Source organism: Cebidichthys violaceus, unplaced genomic scaffold (assembly GCF_023349555.1).
Source record: "Cebidichthys violaceus isolate CVI_PGR_0920_01 unplaced genomic scaffold, fCebVio1.0.p SCAF_75, whole genome shotgun sequence".
NCBI classification, from domain to species: domain Eukaryota; kingdom Metazoa; phylum Chordata; class Actinopteri; order Perciformes; family Stichaeidae; genus Cebidichthys; species Cebidichthys violaceus.
In genome coordinates, this window is record NW_027176959.1 from 941393 (window position 1) to 957875 (window position 16483).

A 16483-nucleotide genomic window follows, 5' to 3' on the forward strand; every position below is an offset into this window, starting at 1 on the left:
ACTTTGCTATATGTGTGTGTGTGTGTGTGTGTGTGTGTGTGTGTGTGTGTGTGTGTGTGTGTGTGTGTGTGTGTGTGTGTGTGTGTGTGTGTGTGTTGAACTGCACTATGTGTAGAACACTGTATACAGCTGGCGCCTGCTTTGGAGCGCCACAGATCCCTATGTCTTCTCCAAGTTACATTTCACTAACAAGGACCACACCAATAACAATATGAGTTTCAAGAGGTTTATTGCATGATGGAATGATTGTTAGATTTAGGAAGCAGAAGGGGTTGAGGGATGAAGGGGTCGAGGGATGAAGGGATGTAAAGGATGGGGTCGAGGGATGAAGGGTAGGGGATGAAAGGGTGTAGGGAAGAATAAACAAGGAGGGTAGAGAGGGTTTTAGAAAGAAGGTTGGGGGAGCGATGGGGGAGCAATGGGGGAGCGATGGGGGAGCGATGGGGGAGTGATGGGGGACCGTTGGTGTCCGGTGGCTGGCGGGAACGGGGGGAATGGAGACTGTAGAGTGGGGGCCGTCGGTTCGGAAGCTCTGGTGGTGCAGAGTCCCCCGTTGTTCCTGTAATCCTGCAGGAAAAACTGCACGAGAGAGAGAGAGACAAAAACAGGGTTGGAGGGAGGGATCAGAAAACTGTATCGAAGAGGAAGAATCAGAATCAGCTTTATTGGCCATGTATGCGTATGCAAATAAACAAGAGAAATATAAAAAAAACATGAAACAAGGACAACCAAAAAAAGTAGAACAGATGTAAGTATAAACATTTAACGTTTAACAACTATGTACAAATAAATAAAATATGTATCAAAAAGTATATATATATATATATATATATGAACATAAACCTCTACAACAACGACAGTGGAATTGAGGTGATAGTGCAAACAGAGGTGGTAGTGCAGTATATCTGATTAATTGTTCTTCAGAGTGACGGCCAGTGGAAAGAAGCTGTTCCTGTGTCTGGTGGTTTTGGCGTACAGAGCCAGAGGGGAGGAGTTGGAACAGCTTGTGTCCAGGGTGTGAAGGGTCTGCAGTGATCTTTCCTGCCCGTTTCCTGACTCTGGAGATGTACAAATCCAGGATGGAGGGCAGGCTGGAACCAATGATCCTCTCTGCTGACAGTCCGTTGTAGTCTGTTCCTGTCCTGTTTGGTGGCCGATCCAAACCACACAGTGATAGAGGAGCAGAGAACAGACTGGATGGTGGTGGAGTAAAACAGGATCAGCAGTCTGCTGGGCCTTTTTCCTGATGGTGTCAATGTTGGAGGCCCACTTCAGGTCCTGGGAGATTGTGGATCCCAGAAACCTGAAGGTCTCCACAGCAGACACAGTGCTGTTGAGTATGGTGAGGGGGGGGGCAGTGTTGGGGGGCTCCTCCACTGTCATCTCCACAGTTTTGAGCCTCTTCAGCTCCAGGTTGTTCTGACCACACCAGAGGACCAGCTGTCCAACCTCCCGTCTGTACGCAGACTCATCACCGTCCCTGATGAGGCCGATGACCGTTGTCATCGAAGTGAACAGGTTCGTTGTGCTTAAATACTTTGTGTTGAGCTGTGTTCGAGGCGTGGTGTAATGGTATTTTTTACGTAGTATATATATATATATGTTTTTACTTAGTATATATTTATATTGAGTATATTAGTATATGTTTCTACTTAGTATATATTTATATTGAGTATATTAGAATATTGTATGCATGCATAAGTACTTCTGCTCTGAACTTTGTTGAACTGCACCACTGTGTCTTTGTTGTGGGAAAGAAGTATTCTCTCTTGCCTGTTCACATAGATAACTAACTGTGTTTTGAGAATGTTGTATGAAAATATCCCAGCGCCAAAACCTTCGGGCCGCTTGTTTTGGTTGCTGGCCGTTTGTTTTCACTTGTTGTTCCTATGTCTATAACATTGGCCATCAGCCCCCACCTTTGCTCATTCTGCATAAAGAAAGCTTGTTCATTTTTTTCGAGGTTCTTCCTCACTGAGACTGTACGCATTCTGATGTGATGATTGAACCTTTTTTGAGCAGAAAATAAATATACAGAAGGGAACCTCTGGTCTTTGGTATTCTTTATTTCAGCAGCAAAAGACTCACGCAAAGCGGGTACAGGATATTTTTTTTCCACGACAGTGGTCCCTGTTCCTGAACTAAGTTTATAAAACTCAATTTATTTATTTTTTTGGTCTTTTTGTACATTGTTTTGCTATAGTGTGTTCTAACACCTACTGACCAGGGCAGTCTATCCAGAGGAATTCGTAAAAAAATATTTTTACAGACCCTCTAACAACTGTAATTTTGCTACTTTTATTCCAGAAAAAGGTTTGAGTATTACTTATTGCATGAATATTGATTGCATTCACAATGCTGGCCACTGGAAATCTGGAAAACACCTTGGTAGTTCTCGTGTGCCACCGTCGACACACCGGGCGATAATTCCATATGACAATTTATCGCCTTTTTAATGAAATCTTATCGTAATGAAATCATACGGTATGTTGAGATATCGTGATACACAATTATGTCCTCTTCATTGATAATAACACTAACATACTAATTCAGATTTCTGTGCACTAGAGTTCTTAATTAAATGAGAAAAGTACTTTTCACTTGTCAATCAATCAGTCAAACTTTTATTTCAGACTCAGGGTCCAGATAAGACAGGACATTCAATATAATAAACTACATACAAAAGCACATTAAAAGTACATAGGCCTACCAATGCCTTACAAAGAGACAGTTGTACCAATGTCTCCACAACTGAGATTAGTAGCGTGTAGTACTTATTTCACACAAAAGTATACAAGACCATGTGGTTCACTAACAAGAACCACGCCAATAACAGTATGAGTTTCGAGGTTTATTGCATGATGGAATGATTGTTAGATTTCAGAAGCTGAAGGGGTAGAGGGATGAAGGGTAGGGATAGAGGGATGAAGGGATGTAGGGGTCGAGGGATGAAGAGTAGGGATAGAGGTAGGGGGATGAAGGGGTCGAGGTAGAGGGATGAAGGGGTCAAGGTAGAGAGATGAAGTGATGTAGGGTCGGGATAGAGGTGGAGGGATGAAAAGGTGTAGGGGTAGAGGGATGAAGGGGTCGAGGTAGAGGGATGTAGGGTCGGGGTAGAGGAATGAAGGGATATAAGGAAAAAAACAAGGAGGGTTGTAGAAGGGAGGTTAGGCGAGCGATGGGAGACCGTTGATGTCCGATCGCTGGTGGGAACTGGGGGAATGGAGAAGGTAGAGTGGGGGCCATCTCTTTGGAATCTCCCCAAAAAGATCCCCAAAAAAATGACAAACTCGGATGCCGGTGGCATTTCTGATGTAGGAGAGGTACCGACGACCAAGAATCGTAAAAATGTGGGCAGGAATTCCTTGGCTCGAAGCGGTGGAGGCGGCGCCAATGCGGAAAGGATGGCCCGAGTAGACTCAGGTGGTATTCCAGATCTGACTAAAATATGGCAAAAGTGGTGGGCAACCCAGGACCGCGTGGCCCCTTTGCCTGTGACAAACAGGAGATCTTGCAGGGAAGTTCATCTGGCCGGACTTGAGCTTGGGCTTGAGTAGTCGCAGATGGGTTCGTACGGACTTGGGTATGAGTCTTTTCGGAGAGGTAGGTGGGCTGGAGTGGACCGTATTGGTTGGTCTTGCGGCATTTGAGGCGGTAGACGACTGTCGGTAGGATGGATGTGATGTCTGATGCGGTAGCGTGACGCGACGGATGGTGGTTTGAGTTCGAGGTGGTGAACTCAGAGCAGCGAAGGAAGCCGGCCAGAACGTGGAATTTAATACTTTGTCCATGAGAACAGATAGCCTGAGCAGAGTTGTGTTGCCAGTGCTTGAAAAATTGGAAAGTTGTGCGTTTAAGCAGACTGATGCAAAGGCGTGTTGCATTGGATGATTGCGTTCTTCGTTTGAGAGAACTGTCCCCTCGGAGAAGTGGGATATGAAGAGACTGTCCGAGCGTCAGAATGGTGAATCGCGGTGGTTTCGCCCATCGTTCAAGCGCCTGGAACTCTGCCGAACGGGAGAGCGCCGGAGAAGGGATGAGGAGGATTAGGTTTGAGGGGTCGGATGCCGAAACCGGGATGTCCCCCCGGGCTGTTGGAAGGCGGGGGCGGACGACTTTGGAGCTGATGGAAAATGGTTATCGAGAGCCGCCGAGAACGTGGATGGCTACATGCAGCCGAGGTTGCTGGCAACGAAGCGTGGTGAGAGAAGGAGGGAGCTACGGGACTTCAGGATAAGGCTGGTTGTCCCGAAGGGTTGAGAAAGAGCCTTTGAGCAAAGGTAAGCGGTTTTAAGATGTTGCTTGTTTTTCGGACATCGTATTGAAGCTGAGTTGAAGTTTGTTGTCGTCGTACGTGGTGTTGAAGCTGAGCCAGAGAGCGTTTGCTCGTCTGTCCTGCATCTTGTTGAAGCTGAGCCAGAGAGCGTTTGCTTGTCTGTTGTGCATCGTGTTAGAGCTGAGCCAGGGAGCGTTTGCTAGTCTGGATGTAGGGTAGGGGTCGAGGTAGAGGGATGTAGGGTAGGGATGGAGCGTTGCTCGTCTGTTGTACGTCGTGTTTGAAGCTGAGTCAGAGAGCATCTGTCGTACGTCATGTGAAAGCAGAGTCGAAGAGGAAGTGAACGGGTTAGTTGTGCTTAAATACATTGTGCACAGGAAATGAGCCTTGTTCTGGGCGTGGTCCCTGTTCCTGAACTAAGTAATCCTTGAGAGGCTTGAACAGCTAAGGATTGCGGAGAAGATGGAGAAATCAGGCCACGATGACGATGGATATTGCAGAGATACCTTCCTATGCCGAAATAAACACTGTAAAAAGGGAGGAGGCACCCCAGACCACCATTTCTTTCTCTGCCCAAAAGGAGAAGTAAGAAGGGGTGAGGAGGAAAGAGTGGAAAAGGCAGCAGAGGTAAAAGCAAGCTAACAGAGGAACAAGAGGAGTTATTGTCTGAACTTTCCCCAGAACTAGCAGAACGGTGCAAAGAAGCTTTCGCCAACAAAACCGCAGTTACAAACAATGCTAAAGACCAGTCAGAGCTTTTAGAGAAAAAGGGGCTGTCTCAACTTCCTGTCATCATGATGCTGATGGAGGTCACTGCAAATGCAGGGCAGAAGATTGGGACTCTGGTTGACCTTGCATCTGACACAAACTACATTACCCATAAGGCTCTGACAGGCTGAAGTTACAAAGTGAGAAGATAACCTTAGTTGTGCACGGGGTTGGTGAAATTACCATGAAGGTGAACACTGAGAGAAATGTCCTCAAAGTCAGAGTCAAAACTCCTCAAGAAACAGAGAGGGCACATGAACTTGTTTGCTACGGCTTGGATGAAATTGCCAAAGTGCACAAAGTAATTGAACCTGAGAAGTTGCAGAAATTCTTCCCAGAGGTCGAGCTTGAGGAATTGAGGAGGCCAGAAGAAGTTGAACTCCTCATTAGCCACCGAGAGGGAAGACTCACTTCGCAGAGGGTGAGAGTTGTAGGAGATCTTGTCTTATGGCAAAGTCCATTGGGTAAGACAATGGGCGGAGCACACCCCGATTTGTTTGAGGAAGTAGAAGCGGCAGCACACAAGTCCAAAACACACTTTGCTCGCTCCATGAGGACAGCTGCTGTCAAGCATGAGGAAATCCTCAGGAGTTCAACACCTGAGGCAGCCCAGTCACAACAGGAGGATGTGGCTCAGGCCGAGTTTACAGCTGCTGGTAACCGCGACTTCCTGGAGTGGTGGAGGTGGGACAGCATCAGAGCTGCATGTGAACCAAGATGTGGAGGATGTCGATGCGGACACTGCCAAGCAGGAGGAAAAGAAATGACCTTGGCAGAGGAGAGGGAGCTTGAGATCATAAAAGAAGGCCTCACCTACATCAGAGAGGAAGCTCACACAAAATCTCCACATTGGGATGCAAGATATCCATGGACTGTAGATCCCACCTCTCTCCCCAACAACAAAGCTGCAGTTCAGGCTACATTCTTGAGGACCATGAGGCAACTGAAGAGAGAACCAGAGTGGCAAGTTGCATATGCAACCCAAATCCATGAGATGGTTGAACGAGGGGCAGCCATAAAACTCACTGAAGAAATCATGAACAAGTGGAAAGGACCAGTGTGGTACGTAAGCCATCTGGTGGCACCATATCCTCATTCAGTGACAACTCCAGTGAGAGTTGTATGGAATAGCAGCCAGAAATTCAAAGGTGTAAGCATGAACAATCTTCTTCTAAAGGGACCAGATGTTCTCAACCCTATCAGAGCTGTACTGCTGAGGTTCAGAGGGGGTGTGCATGCAGCTTTAGGGGACATTAAGAAAATGTACAACTCAGTATGGTTAGAGGAGCGTGAGATGCATTTGCACAGATTCGTTTGGAGGGACAGTCCAGATGAAGAGATAAGTGAATATGCCATCACAAGGGTCAACATCGGAGACAAACCAGCCGGCTGCATTGCACAGGTAGCTATAAGGTTAACAGCAAGCCTGCCCATGTTTGCTCACTTCGAGGATGAACGGCGAGTCCTTGAAGAGGACAGTTATGTGGATGACCTCTTAACCTCCCACAGTGACCTGCAGAAGCTGAACAAATTCACAGCAGGAGTTGAGGAGATCTTGAGAGCTGGAGGATTCTTTCTCAAACCTTGGGTCCGGTCAGGGCAAATTGGGAGGCGAGGCACTGAAGCAGAAGTACTGGAAAGGGAAGTGAAACAAAGTAAAACCTTTATTCTTCCCAATCAAATGAGATATGAAGACAATAAAGCCCTGGGCATTGGGTACCAAGTGGAGGAACACAAACTCTACATGATGACATCAATTAACTTTTCCAAAAGGAAAAAGAAGATGAGAGGTGGCAAGGATCTTCTCAAACAGGAGGTGAGACCTGAGACACCTAACCCGCTGACTAGGAGGGGACTCCTAAGCCAAGTAGCTGGACTGTACAACCCAATTGGCTTAGTTACACCTGCCAAACAGAAAGGGGCAATCCTTGTCAGCAAAGCGTTCCAGGAAGGTCGAGGTGGTAAGCTGACCCACAAAACGTGGGACAAACCTCTTTCAGAAGGCCTCAGAGAAGAAGCCATTCAGCCTTTTGAAGAGTATGTGCAGCTTGGACAGAATAGATTCCAAAGGAGCCTCACACCAGCTGAATGGACAGGTAAACCATGGGGGATCACATTCTCAGACGGGAGTGACAAAACCTATGGAGCTGTGATGTATTTGAGGTGGGAGACAAGTCAAGGAATTGAAGTCCGATTTGTTGAATCGAAAGCCAAGCTTACACCGCTGGATCAAAAGGGAGAAGCAGTCAAAGCTGAGGTCTGTGGAGCTGTCTTTGCAGCCAGGATCAGGAAATATATTGAAAAGCATGGACGAATGGAGATTGAGAGATGGTTCCATCTAGTTGACAGTCAAACAGTCCTGGGGGCCATTCAAAGAGAAAGCTATGGTTACCAGACCTTCTTCGCAAATAGAGTGGGCGAGATCCAGAAGGCTGGACCAGTGCAAGACTGGTGGTGGATACCTGGAGATCTGAACATTGCTGACATCATTACAAGGGGCGGCACTCCTGAAGATCTAAATGAAAATTCCACATGGCAGAATGGACTGGACTTCTTGAAGTGGCCAGTAGAGGAGTGGCCTAAAAAGTCTGCTGGAGAGGTTGCAGCTCATGCCAGGGAGAGTGTAAACAAACTCCAGAGGAAGGCATTCGCAGCTGTATTGACAAGAGCTCAAGCAAAAATGGGCCAGGAAAAGGAAAACCTGCGAGCTCTGCAGGAGAGCCAAACAAGTGAAGTTCAAGAGGAAAAAACTGCATCAAACCCAAGTCCTCCTCTTCCAAGAAGGAAACCTGCTGGCTGGGTAATCAAAAATCTGGTGGAATTGAGGAAGTTCAGTAGCTTGTCTAAACTGGTCAAGGTCATCGGCTGGGTGTGCAGAGCTGCACATATGTGGCTGGAGAAGAAAGGCCAGCCCAGAGGTCAGTCAAAGTGGGAGGCAATGTCACTGAAGGAAAAGACCAAGGGACCTGTGCTAACTGTAGAAGAATGTGAAGATGCACTCAGAGACCTCTTTCTCGCAGCTCAGGAAGGTGTAACTTTTCCAGACACGACTCTAAGCAGATTAGCAGTGTACAAAGATTTGGAATCTGGACTTCTTGTTTGTGGGGGTAGGATTCAGATGTTTGATGATGACAAGACTGCAGTGCCAGTTTTGCCAGATGAAGCATGGGTGTCTACATTGTTGGCACAAGAAGCCCATAACTCAAACCATGAAGGAGTGGCGGGGACCCTTCTCAGAATGAGGAAAAAAGCCTGGGTGATAAAAGGCAGAAGACATGCCAAAAAAATAGTAAACAGCTGTGTGGTCTGCAGGAAAAACAAGGCAAGGCAGTGTCAACAAATCATGAGTGAACCACCAGAGCAAACAGACACAGCTGCACCATTTGAATTCACAACCATGGACCTGTTCGGCACTTATGAAGTGAGGGATGAAGCAAAGAAAAGAGTCAGATGCAAAGTGTGGGGAATTGTGTTCTGTTGCATGGCCTCCAGAGCCATACACACTGATGTGGTGAGTGACCAGTCATCGAAAGGATTCCTGCTGGCTTACCAGAGGTTCACTTCACTGAGGGGATTGTGAAGAATTTAAAGTTAAAAAGCAATGTTAATGTGTTTAATAATCACTCCTAGTGGTGGATATAATGTTATAACATGTTTGTTTGGAAAAGTGTTAAATCATAAAAGTATAATCATTCTATGTATCAAACTATAAAATACAGTTACTGAATGTTTTGAGGGAAAGAGAGAGACCTTTGAGACAGGCTTTTCGGATCCGAAAACAACTGTATGATAATGTGATGAGTTTGGTGAGCTGACTTCAGGAACGTGGGGTGTTAACAGTGGGGGAAGGAGACGTATTGATCAAACAGAGATGTAGATGAAGACAGCCCTAAGAAAACATGGGGGTCGGGTAAACGCAGTTTTATGAGGAGGAGGACAGGTCGGACCAGAGGACACTATTCAGACATTATGCGGATCACTTAGACCAATGGAGAGCATTGTCCGAGGACAGGAGGAGACAATCGGATTCCAGCCAATCACAAAGCTGATAATGGACTTTTGAAAGTAAACTACTGACTTTTGGGTATAAAAACATTGTTCGGAGAGATGTTGTTCAGTTCTTGGCGATCCTCTTTACTGTAAACTGGCGTTTGTAGGCCGGTAGGGGGGGAGAGTCTTTGAACTCGGTTTCGCGATTCCTTACTGTCGACAGTGTAATTCAGTTTGTAATTGTCTTTTTAGCATTTGTGAATTATAAATACTTTTTCATTGTAAGCCGGATCCAGCTGATTTTTTTTAGCGTGACTTCGTTGCTCAAACAACAACGAAAGAGCGAGAGGTCCGCGGCCTCCTGCGAGCAGAGGTCTCACTCCATTACAGGATACCCCAGGAATCTGTGGTCAGACGCTGGCACTAACTTTGTTGAGGCCAAGCCTGCTCTGAAGCAGCTTCACAAATTTTTGGACCAACTGAACAAGTCTGAGCTTGAAGAAAATGCTGCCAAGCATGGAACAGAGTGGTCTTGGCGGATCCACCCTGCAGACTCTCCCCATAGGAATGGGGCAGCTGAGGTAGTTGTCAAGATTGTGAAGCGGACCTTGAGCAACCTTGGTGGAGACGGAGGTTTCACCTGGGGGGAATTCCAAACATTTCTCTTCGTGGCAGCCAACCTCGCAAATGAGAGACCCATCGATGCCAGAACTCAAAGCAGGGAAGAATGTGTGGAGTATATCACCCCCAATTCTCTGTTGCTAGGACGGGCCAGTCCAAAGGGTGACCCAGGAGACTTCAAGTTTGACGGCTACCCATACAAAAGACTCCAAAGTATTCAAGGAGAGGTCAGCAGATTCTGGAAGAAGTGGTGCCAGTTGGCTGGTCCTAATCTGTTTGTAAGAAACAAGTGGCACACCAAGGAGCGAAATGTTGCAGTAGGAGATTTGGTATGGCTGGCTGACCAAAATGCCCTGAGAGGTCAGTACAAGGTGGCTAGAGTGGTCAGTGTCAACGCTGATAGGAAAGGCATCGTAAGGCATGTATATGTGAGAACCTTTCCCAGCTACCCCGTCCCAGTCACGAAGCCAAACAAAGGAGAGATCACAAAAACAAACAAGGAAGGAACCAACAGGCTCTGAACAAAAATCCCTGCAACAATTCTGCATAGGGATGTCAGACGCCTAGTCATCCTACTACATTACATTACATTACATTACAGTCATTTAGCAGACGCTTTTATCCAAAGCATCTTACAATAAGTGCATTCAACATTGGTAATCAAAAGAACTACTCGTCACCAGAAGTCATAAGTACATTTCCTTTTCCAAACAAGCATCTAAGAGCATGAAGCAGAGCATAACTCAGAGCCAAAGTACAGTGCAGAAACAAGAAAAACAGTTAGTGCTATAAGTAATACGAATACAATAAGTGCAACAAGCTAGTATGAAAACAATAAGCACTAAGTGGAAGGCTCAGGGTAGCACTTCCTGAAGAGGTGGGTTTTCAGCCTGCGCCGAAAGATGGGCAGCGACTCCGCTGTCCTGACGTCAGTGGGAAGTTCATTCCACCACTGTGGGGCCAGGACAGAAAACAGCCGTGACCGGGTCGATCGGCCGCCAGGACCTCTGAGCGATGGGGCAACCAATCACCCCGAGGCAGCAGAGCGAAGTGGTCGGGCGGGGGTGTAAGGCTTGACCGTGGCCTGGAGATAGGAAGGAGCTGTTCCTTTCACTGCCCTGTAGGCTAGCACCAGAGTCTTAAACTGGATGCGAGCTCTTACAGGTAGCCAGTGTAGAGAACGGAGAAAGGAAGTTGTGTGGGAGAACTTGGGGCGATTGAACACCAGGCAAGCTGCAGCTTTCTGGACAAGCTCCAGAGGTCTGATGGCTGACGCCGGGGCTCCGGCGAGTAGTGAGTTGCAGTAGTCCAGGCGGGAGATGACAAGAGCCTGGATGAGAACCTGCGCCGTCTCGTCAGTCAGGAAGGGACGAATCCTTCTGATGTTGTAGAGCAGGAATCTGCAGGAGCGTGTAACGGATGAAATGTTATGATGAAATAACAGTTGGTCATCCAGGGTCACACCCAGGTTCCTCGCAGTCCGAGTTGGCGTCACCACGGTATCATCAATGGTGATGGACAGGTCCTGGTGCGGGCAACCCTTCCCCGGGAGGAACAGTAGCTCAGTTTTGTCTAGGTTGAGCTTGAGGTGGTGTGTCGTCATCCACTTCGAGATGTCAGCCAAACACGCAGCGATGCGCGTCTCCACTTGGGTGTCACCGGGGGGAAATGACAAGACCAGCTGGGTGTCATCGGCATAACAATGGTAGGAGAAGTCATGTGAGCGAATAACAGAACCCAGAGATGTTGTGTAGAGCGAGAAGAGAAGGGGGCCCAGGACTGACCCTTGCGGAACCCCCGTAGTCAGCATGCGTGGTTCCGACACGGCCCCCCTCCAGGTCACCTGGTAGGATTGACCCGTCAGGTAGGATGCAAACAGGGAGAGTGCAGAGCCTGAGACGCCCATCCCCTCGAGGGATGAGAGGAGGATTTGATGGTTCACAGTGTCAAACGCCGCAGACAAGTCCAGGAGAATCAGGACAGAGGAGAGAGAGTTAGCTCTCGCGGCGTGAAGCGACTCTGTCACCACAAGGAGGGCCGTCTCTGTCGAGTGACCCACTTTGAACCCGGACTGGTGGGGGTCCAAAAGGCTGTTTTGGTGGAGATAGGAAGACAGTTGGTTAAAGACAGCACGTTCAAGTGTTTTGGATAGAAAGGGTAGAAGAGAAACCGGTCTGAAGTTCTTGACATCAGAGGGGTCAAGTGATGGTTTCTTCAGAAGGGGGGTGACTCTGGCGGCCTTGAAGGCCGTGGGAAAGCATCCTGAAACAAGAGATGTGTTGATGAGGTGGGTGAGGAAAGGAAGGAGTTCAGTCGCACTATCCATTAAAGAACAACCAGAGGCTTGAAAGACTGGTGTGACATCCCTGGGTTTAAAAAACCAGGAGCTCAAATGGGAGGTGTTGAGACAAAACGGTGGAACTCCCTGGAATTTTGCCATTTTTCAAGTTTAATTTCAGTTCCTCATCAGATCAGCTCACTTGACTTTGCCTAAAAGACTGCAAGTCCCATAATTCACCACCAGCAGGGCAGTGCAGGCTGCTCATTACTTTGAGTTGGAACACCTGCAATTGGAAGGTCTCTCTCAGCAAACATTTCAGCAGAGAGAGAGAGCCAAGGAAGGATTCAACTCATGGTACAACCAAAGAAGCCACTGGTACTGCAACAATACTTTTGTTGTAGTGATTGTTTGGTATTGGGAGTGGTTCTAAAGTCATTGATGGTGGGATGTATTGTTTGATGAATTTTACAGTGGTAAAATGCCAGCATGCATATCGGTTTGCTGAATGCGTGTGAGTTTGGCTTTTTGTTTGAGTGTACTTGGTTGATAGTTCAATTTGTATTGATAGTTTGATGTGCTTTCTTGAAACACCAGTGCTGCATACTGTTTGCATTAATTTGTTGGATTGAAATTGTTTGAAGTTTATTTACATTTCTGTATAACTTTAGCTTTTTGTGTTTTGAAGGTTTTCAACCTGATGGACCAACCAGTCAACAAATAAGGAAAAAATAAATATTGAACTTTGTTGGAAAGAGTTGTTCCGTGCGTCCTTTGGGGTTCATGTACCAGGCCATTTCAAGTTGGGCAAGAGTTGAACAAACACCTAGGAACTTGACAGTATGACAACAGCAAATCAATCAACTCTGCTGATCCCCTGCACTATTTCAGAGTATTGACTGTGGTAAACAATTGGCCATTCGCTAAGTCCCCGCCCCTCGAACGCAGACTAAAATAGAACTCACCAGAACCGCCTTGGTTTATCTTTCCACTTTTTCAACAATCACCAAATCTGGTTTTGACGAAAAATACCCTAAATTCACTGCCTTGGGTGTGAATATTTCTTCAGGGAGTGCAGTTAGTGACAGTGTGGGCTCCGTGCTAGCTCTGACAGCTCGACTGATCAGCTAACAAAGGGGCGCCGCTGAGCAAAAACTGAATTGCTGTCTGCAGGTTAATGGACACCATGAAAAACACATTGGGCCACAGAACCACAGCGGTGGCTCTTCAGTTGGGGCTGCTCTACAACCCATCAGAGGCCCTGAAGATAGGACTGGTGGACCAGCTGGTACCTGAAGACCAGATCCTCACCACAGCCAAGCAGACCATGACCAAGTGGTTGGCTATTCCAGGTATATTGGCACCTTTCATGCATGACCAGTGAACTTGCCAGTCTAGCTACATTTTTGTACTCTTCCACTTGTGGTACTTTAGCTTCAGTGTGCGTAGTCACATGTAAGACTAAGTTGTTACTACCTATTGATGCTACCAATAAAAGTACCACCGCCAGCATTAATGTAGGGGTAAAAAAAACAGAGACTTCACTTCACCTTTGGAATCGCTGCGCTAATTGTTCATCTGTCCACTTCACAGACCACGCCAGAGCGATCACCAAGTCCATGATGAGGGAGCCAACCATCGACAATCTGACGTCCAACAGAGAGGCTGGCATCAAACACTTTATCAACATCATCACCAAATGCCCAGAAGTCGCTGGGCATGTATATGGAGATGCTTAAAAAGAGAAGGGGCTAGAGGAGAGAGCGGAAACTTATAGGAACACTAAGGTCCCTAAATTAAAACCACGTATCATTTATAAGAGGAATCTTAAACATTTTAATGAACAAGGGTTTTATCATGATTTGTTTAATTTTAAAATTCGGATCATTTAAAATTTAAATGATCCGAGGAGATTTTGGAAAACTATAAAATCCCTCTGTGAGCAAGAACTCACAAGCTTTACCTGCTTTTATTATGAAGGATTCTGTCGCTGTTCATGACAAAATGGAGGTACTGAATTGTTTTAACAAACACTTCATATATTCTGGTTCTCTGTTTGACTCTTGTTGTCCAAGGTCTGTGAAACCCTGTACTGGTGTTCCAGTTTATACTGGTCAGCCTTTTAATTTTACCCCATTTTCTGTGCAGGAAGTTCATCAAGCCCTAAAAAGCTTAGATAATAGGAAATCTTCAGGGCCTGATTGTATAGACCTTTACTTTTTGAAATTGGCTGCTGATTTTGTTGCAGAGCCACTTGCATATCTTTTTAATCTGCAATGAAAAATAACGAAATACCAATGAAATGGAAATCTGCCTTTGTTCACCCACTGTTTAAAGGTGGTGACCCAGCTAGTTAAATAATTATAGGCCAGTATCTAATTTATCTGTACTTTATCTGTACTTCTTGAAGCTCTTGTGAGCAAACAACTTAAGGAGTTCTTATACACCAATGCCATTTTATCAACCGAACAGTCAGGCTTTAGGAAAAACATAGCACTATTACAGCTGCACTGAAAGTGGTAAATGACATTTCTGTTGCTCTTGACAAGAAGCAACATTGTGCGTCACTATTTATTGATCTGTCTAAAGCATTTGACACAGTTGACCATGATGTTTTAAGGCTAAGGCTCCTCAACTCGGGGCTCTCGGAGCAAACGGTTGCTTGGTTCACGAGCTACCTTGAGAATAGGTCTTAGTGCATCAGATATGAGGGTCTATCCTCTGATATTGCAACCGTCTATAAAGGTGTGCCACAAGGCTCTGTATTACGTCCACTTTTATTTACGGTTTATATAAATAATCTGGGCCAAAATGTGGTGGACGCTAACTTTCACTTTTATGCTGACGACACTGTGATATATTGCTGTGCGTCAACTCTTGTGCAGGCAATTGATCTCTTGCAAAATGCTTTCAATGTTGTTCAAAATACCCTTTATCAACTGAAACTGGTTCTAAATACAGGTAAGACAAAACTTATGTTTTAAAACTATCGGAGTAGGCCACAGAATATCCCTTTGGTGGTCACTCTTGAAGGAAGTGAAATAGAAGTTGTTCACTCTTATAAATATCTGGGTATTTTGATTGATGACTCCCTCACTTTTCAGCCACATGTGCAGTTCCTGGTGAAAAAGTTGAGGTTAAAACTGGGTTTTTATTTTCAAAATAAGCTGTGCTTTTCAACTAAAGTAAAAAAGCGACTAGTTGCTGCTACTTTTTTACCTGCGTTGGACTATGGTGATCTTCTTTATAAGCATACCTCTGCTAACTGTCTTCGTATGGTAGACACAGCTTACCATGGTTCACTGCAGTTCATTACCAATTGTAAAGCTCTGACTCACCACTGTGAGTTATACTCTCGGGTAGGATGGCCCTCTTTGGCCACCCGTAGGCTCTGTCATTGGTACACCTTCATTTATAAGGCAATCCTTGGTCTGCTCCCAAACTACCTGTGTGTCTTCATCATGCTGAAACGTGTCAGACAATACTCCTTGTGTTCTCAGGACTTCTTTATGCTCACTATCCCAAATTCCAGAACGGAAATGGATAAAAGGGCTTTTGTGCACCCTCATCGTGGAATATGTTGCGGAATGATTTAAAACTCAAAGAACTGATATCACTTACTGCTTTTAAATCTAAAATTAAAGAAATACAGGCAGGTTCCCAAAAATGTAAATGTTTTTAAATGAACTCAGATTCGTCATTGTCTCTTAACTTTTAGTTTCTTTTAACTTGTCTTGTTCTGTATTTTCTGTCTGTAACTATGTGTTTCTGATGTTGCTGCCTGTCTTGGCCAGGTCTCCCTTGAAAAAGAGATTTTTAATCTCAATGGGATTTTCCTGGTTAAATAAAGGTTTAAATTTTATTAAATTAATTTTATTTTGAGATGTATTCAGTAAGCTAGTTAGCCGGACATGCTAACATTTTAAGTTTATGACGAAGCAGATAAACACAATTCCATGTGTTACACTTTTTGCTCATTCTTTTCTTTTTGAAAAGCTAAATTCACTGCTTTGGTTTGTACAGAAATCCAAAACTTCACAAACATACCATGCTGGGTTACGGTTGCTGAACTGTGATTGGACATTTGCTTTTTTGGGGGCGGGCTTTAGTGAACAGTCAGTTATTGCCACGAACCGGTGGTCTCCAAGTGCCTAGCATTACTGTACCTTCAAGAACCATAACTAATGAAAGTGACCTTGGGTGCATTTTAACAGTCCACAGTGGGCGATGCCTTTGTGACAGATTTCTCAACATAACATGACTTGACTGCTTCTTAGCCTGAAATTGCTTGAGCAATGGGAGTTTTTATGTGGTCAGAGAATTGATTTGTGTGATTAAAGAATAAAAAGATTCACTTTCAGTTTTGTCAGTGTACTTCATCTTAAGAAATGATCTCCATGGTCGCATTAAGAAATAAAGTATCTTTCGATTTGTCTTTGAGACAGTCGTACTACTACTACTACTACTACTGCTGTATGCAGATAGCTTCAGTTTTTTGTGCAACATTTTTCGATACCTACCACTACAAATTGTGCTGCCACTTGATACAA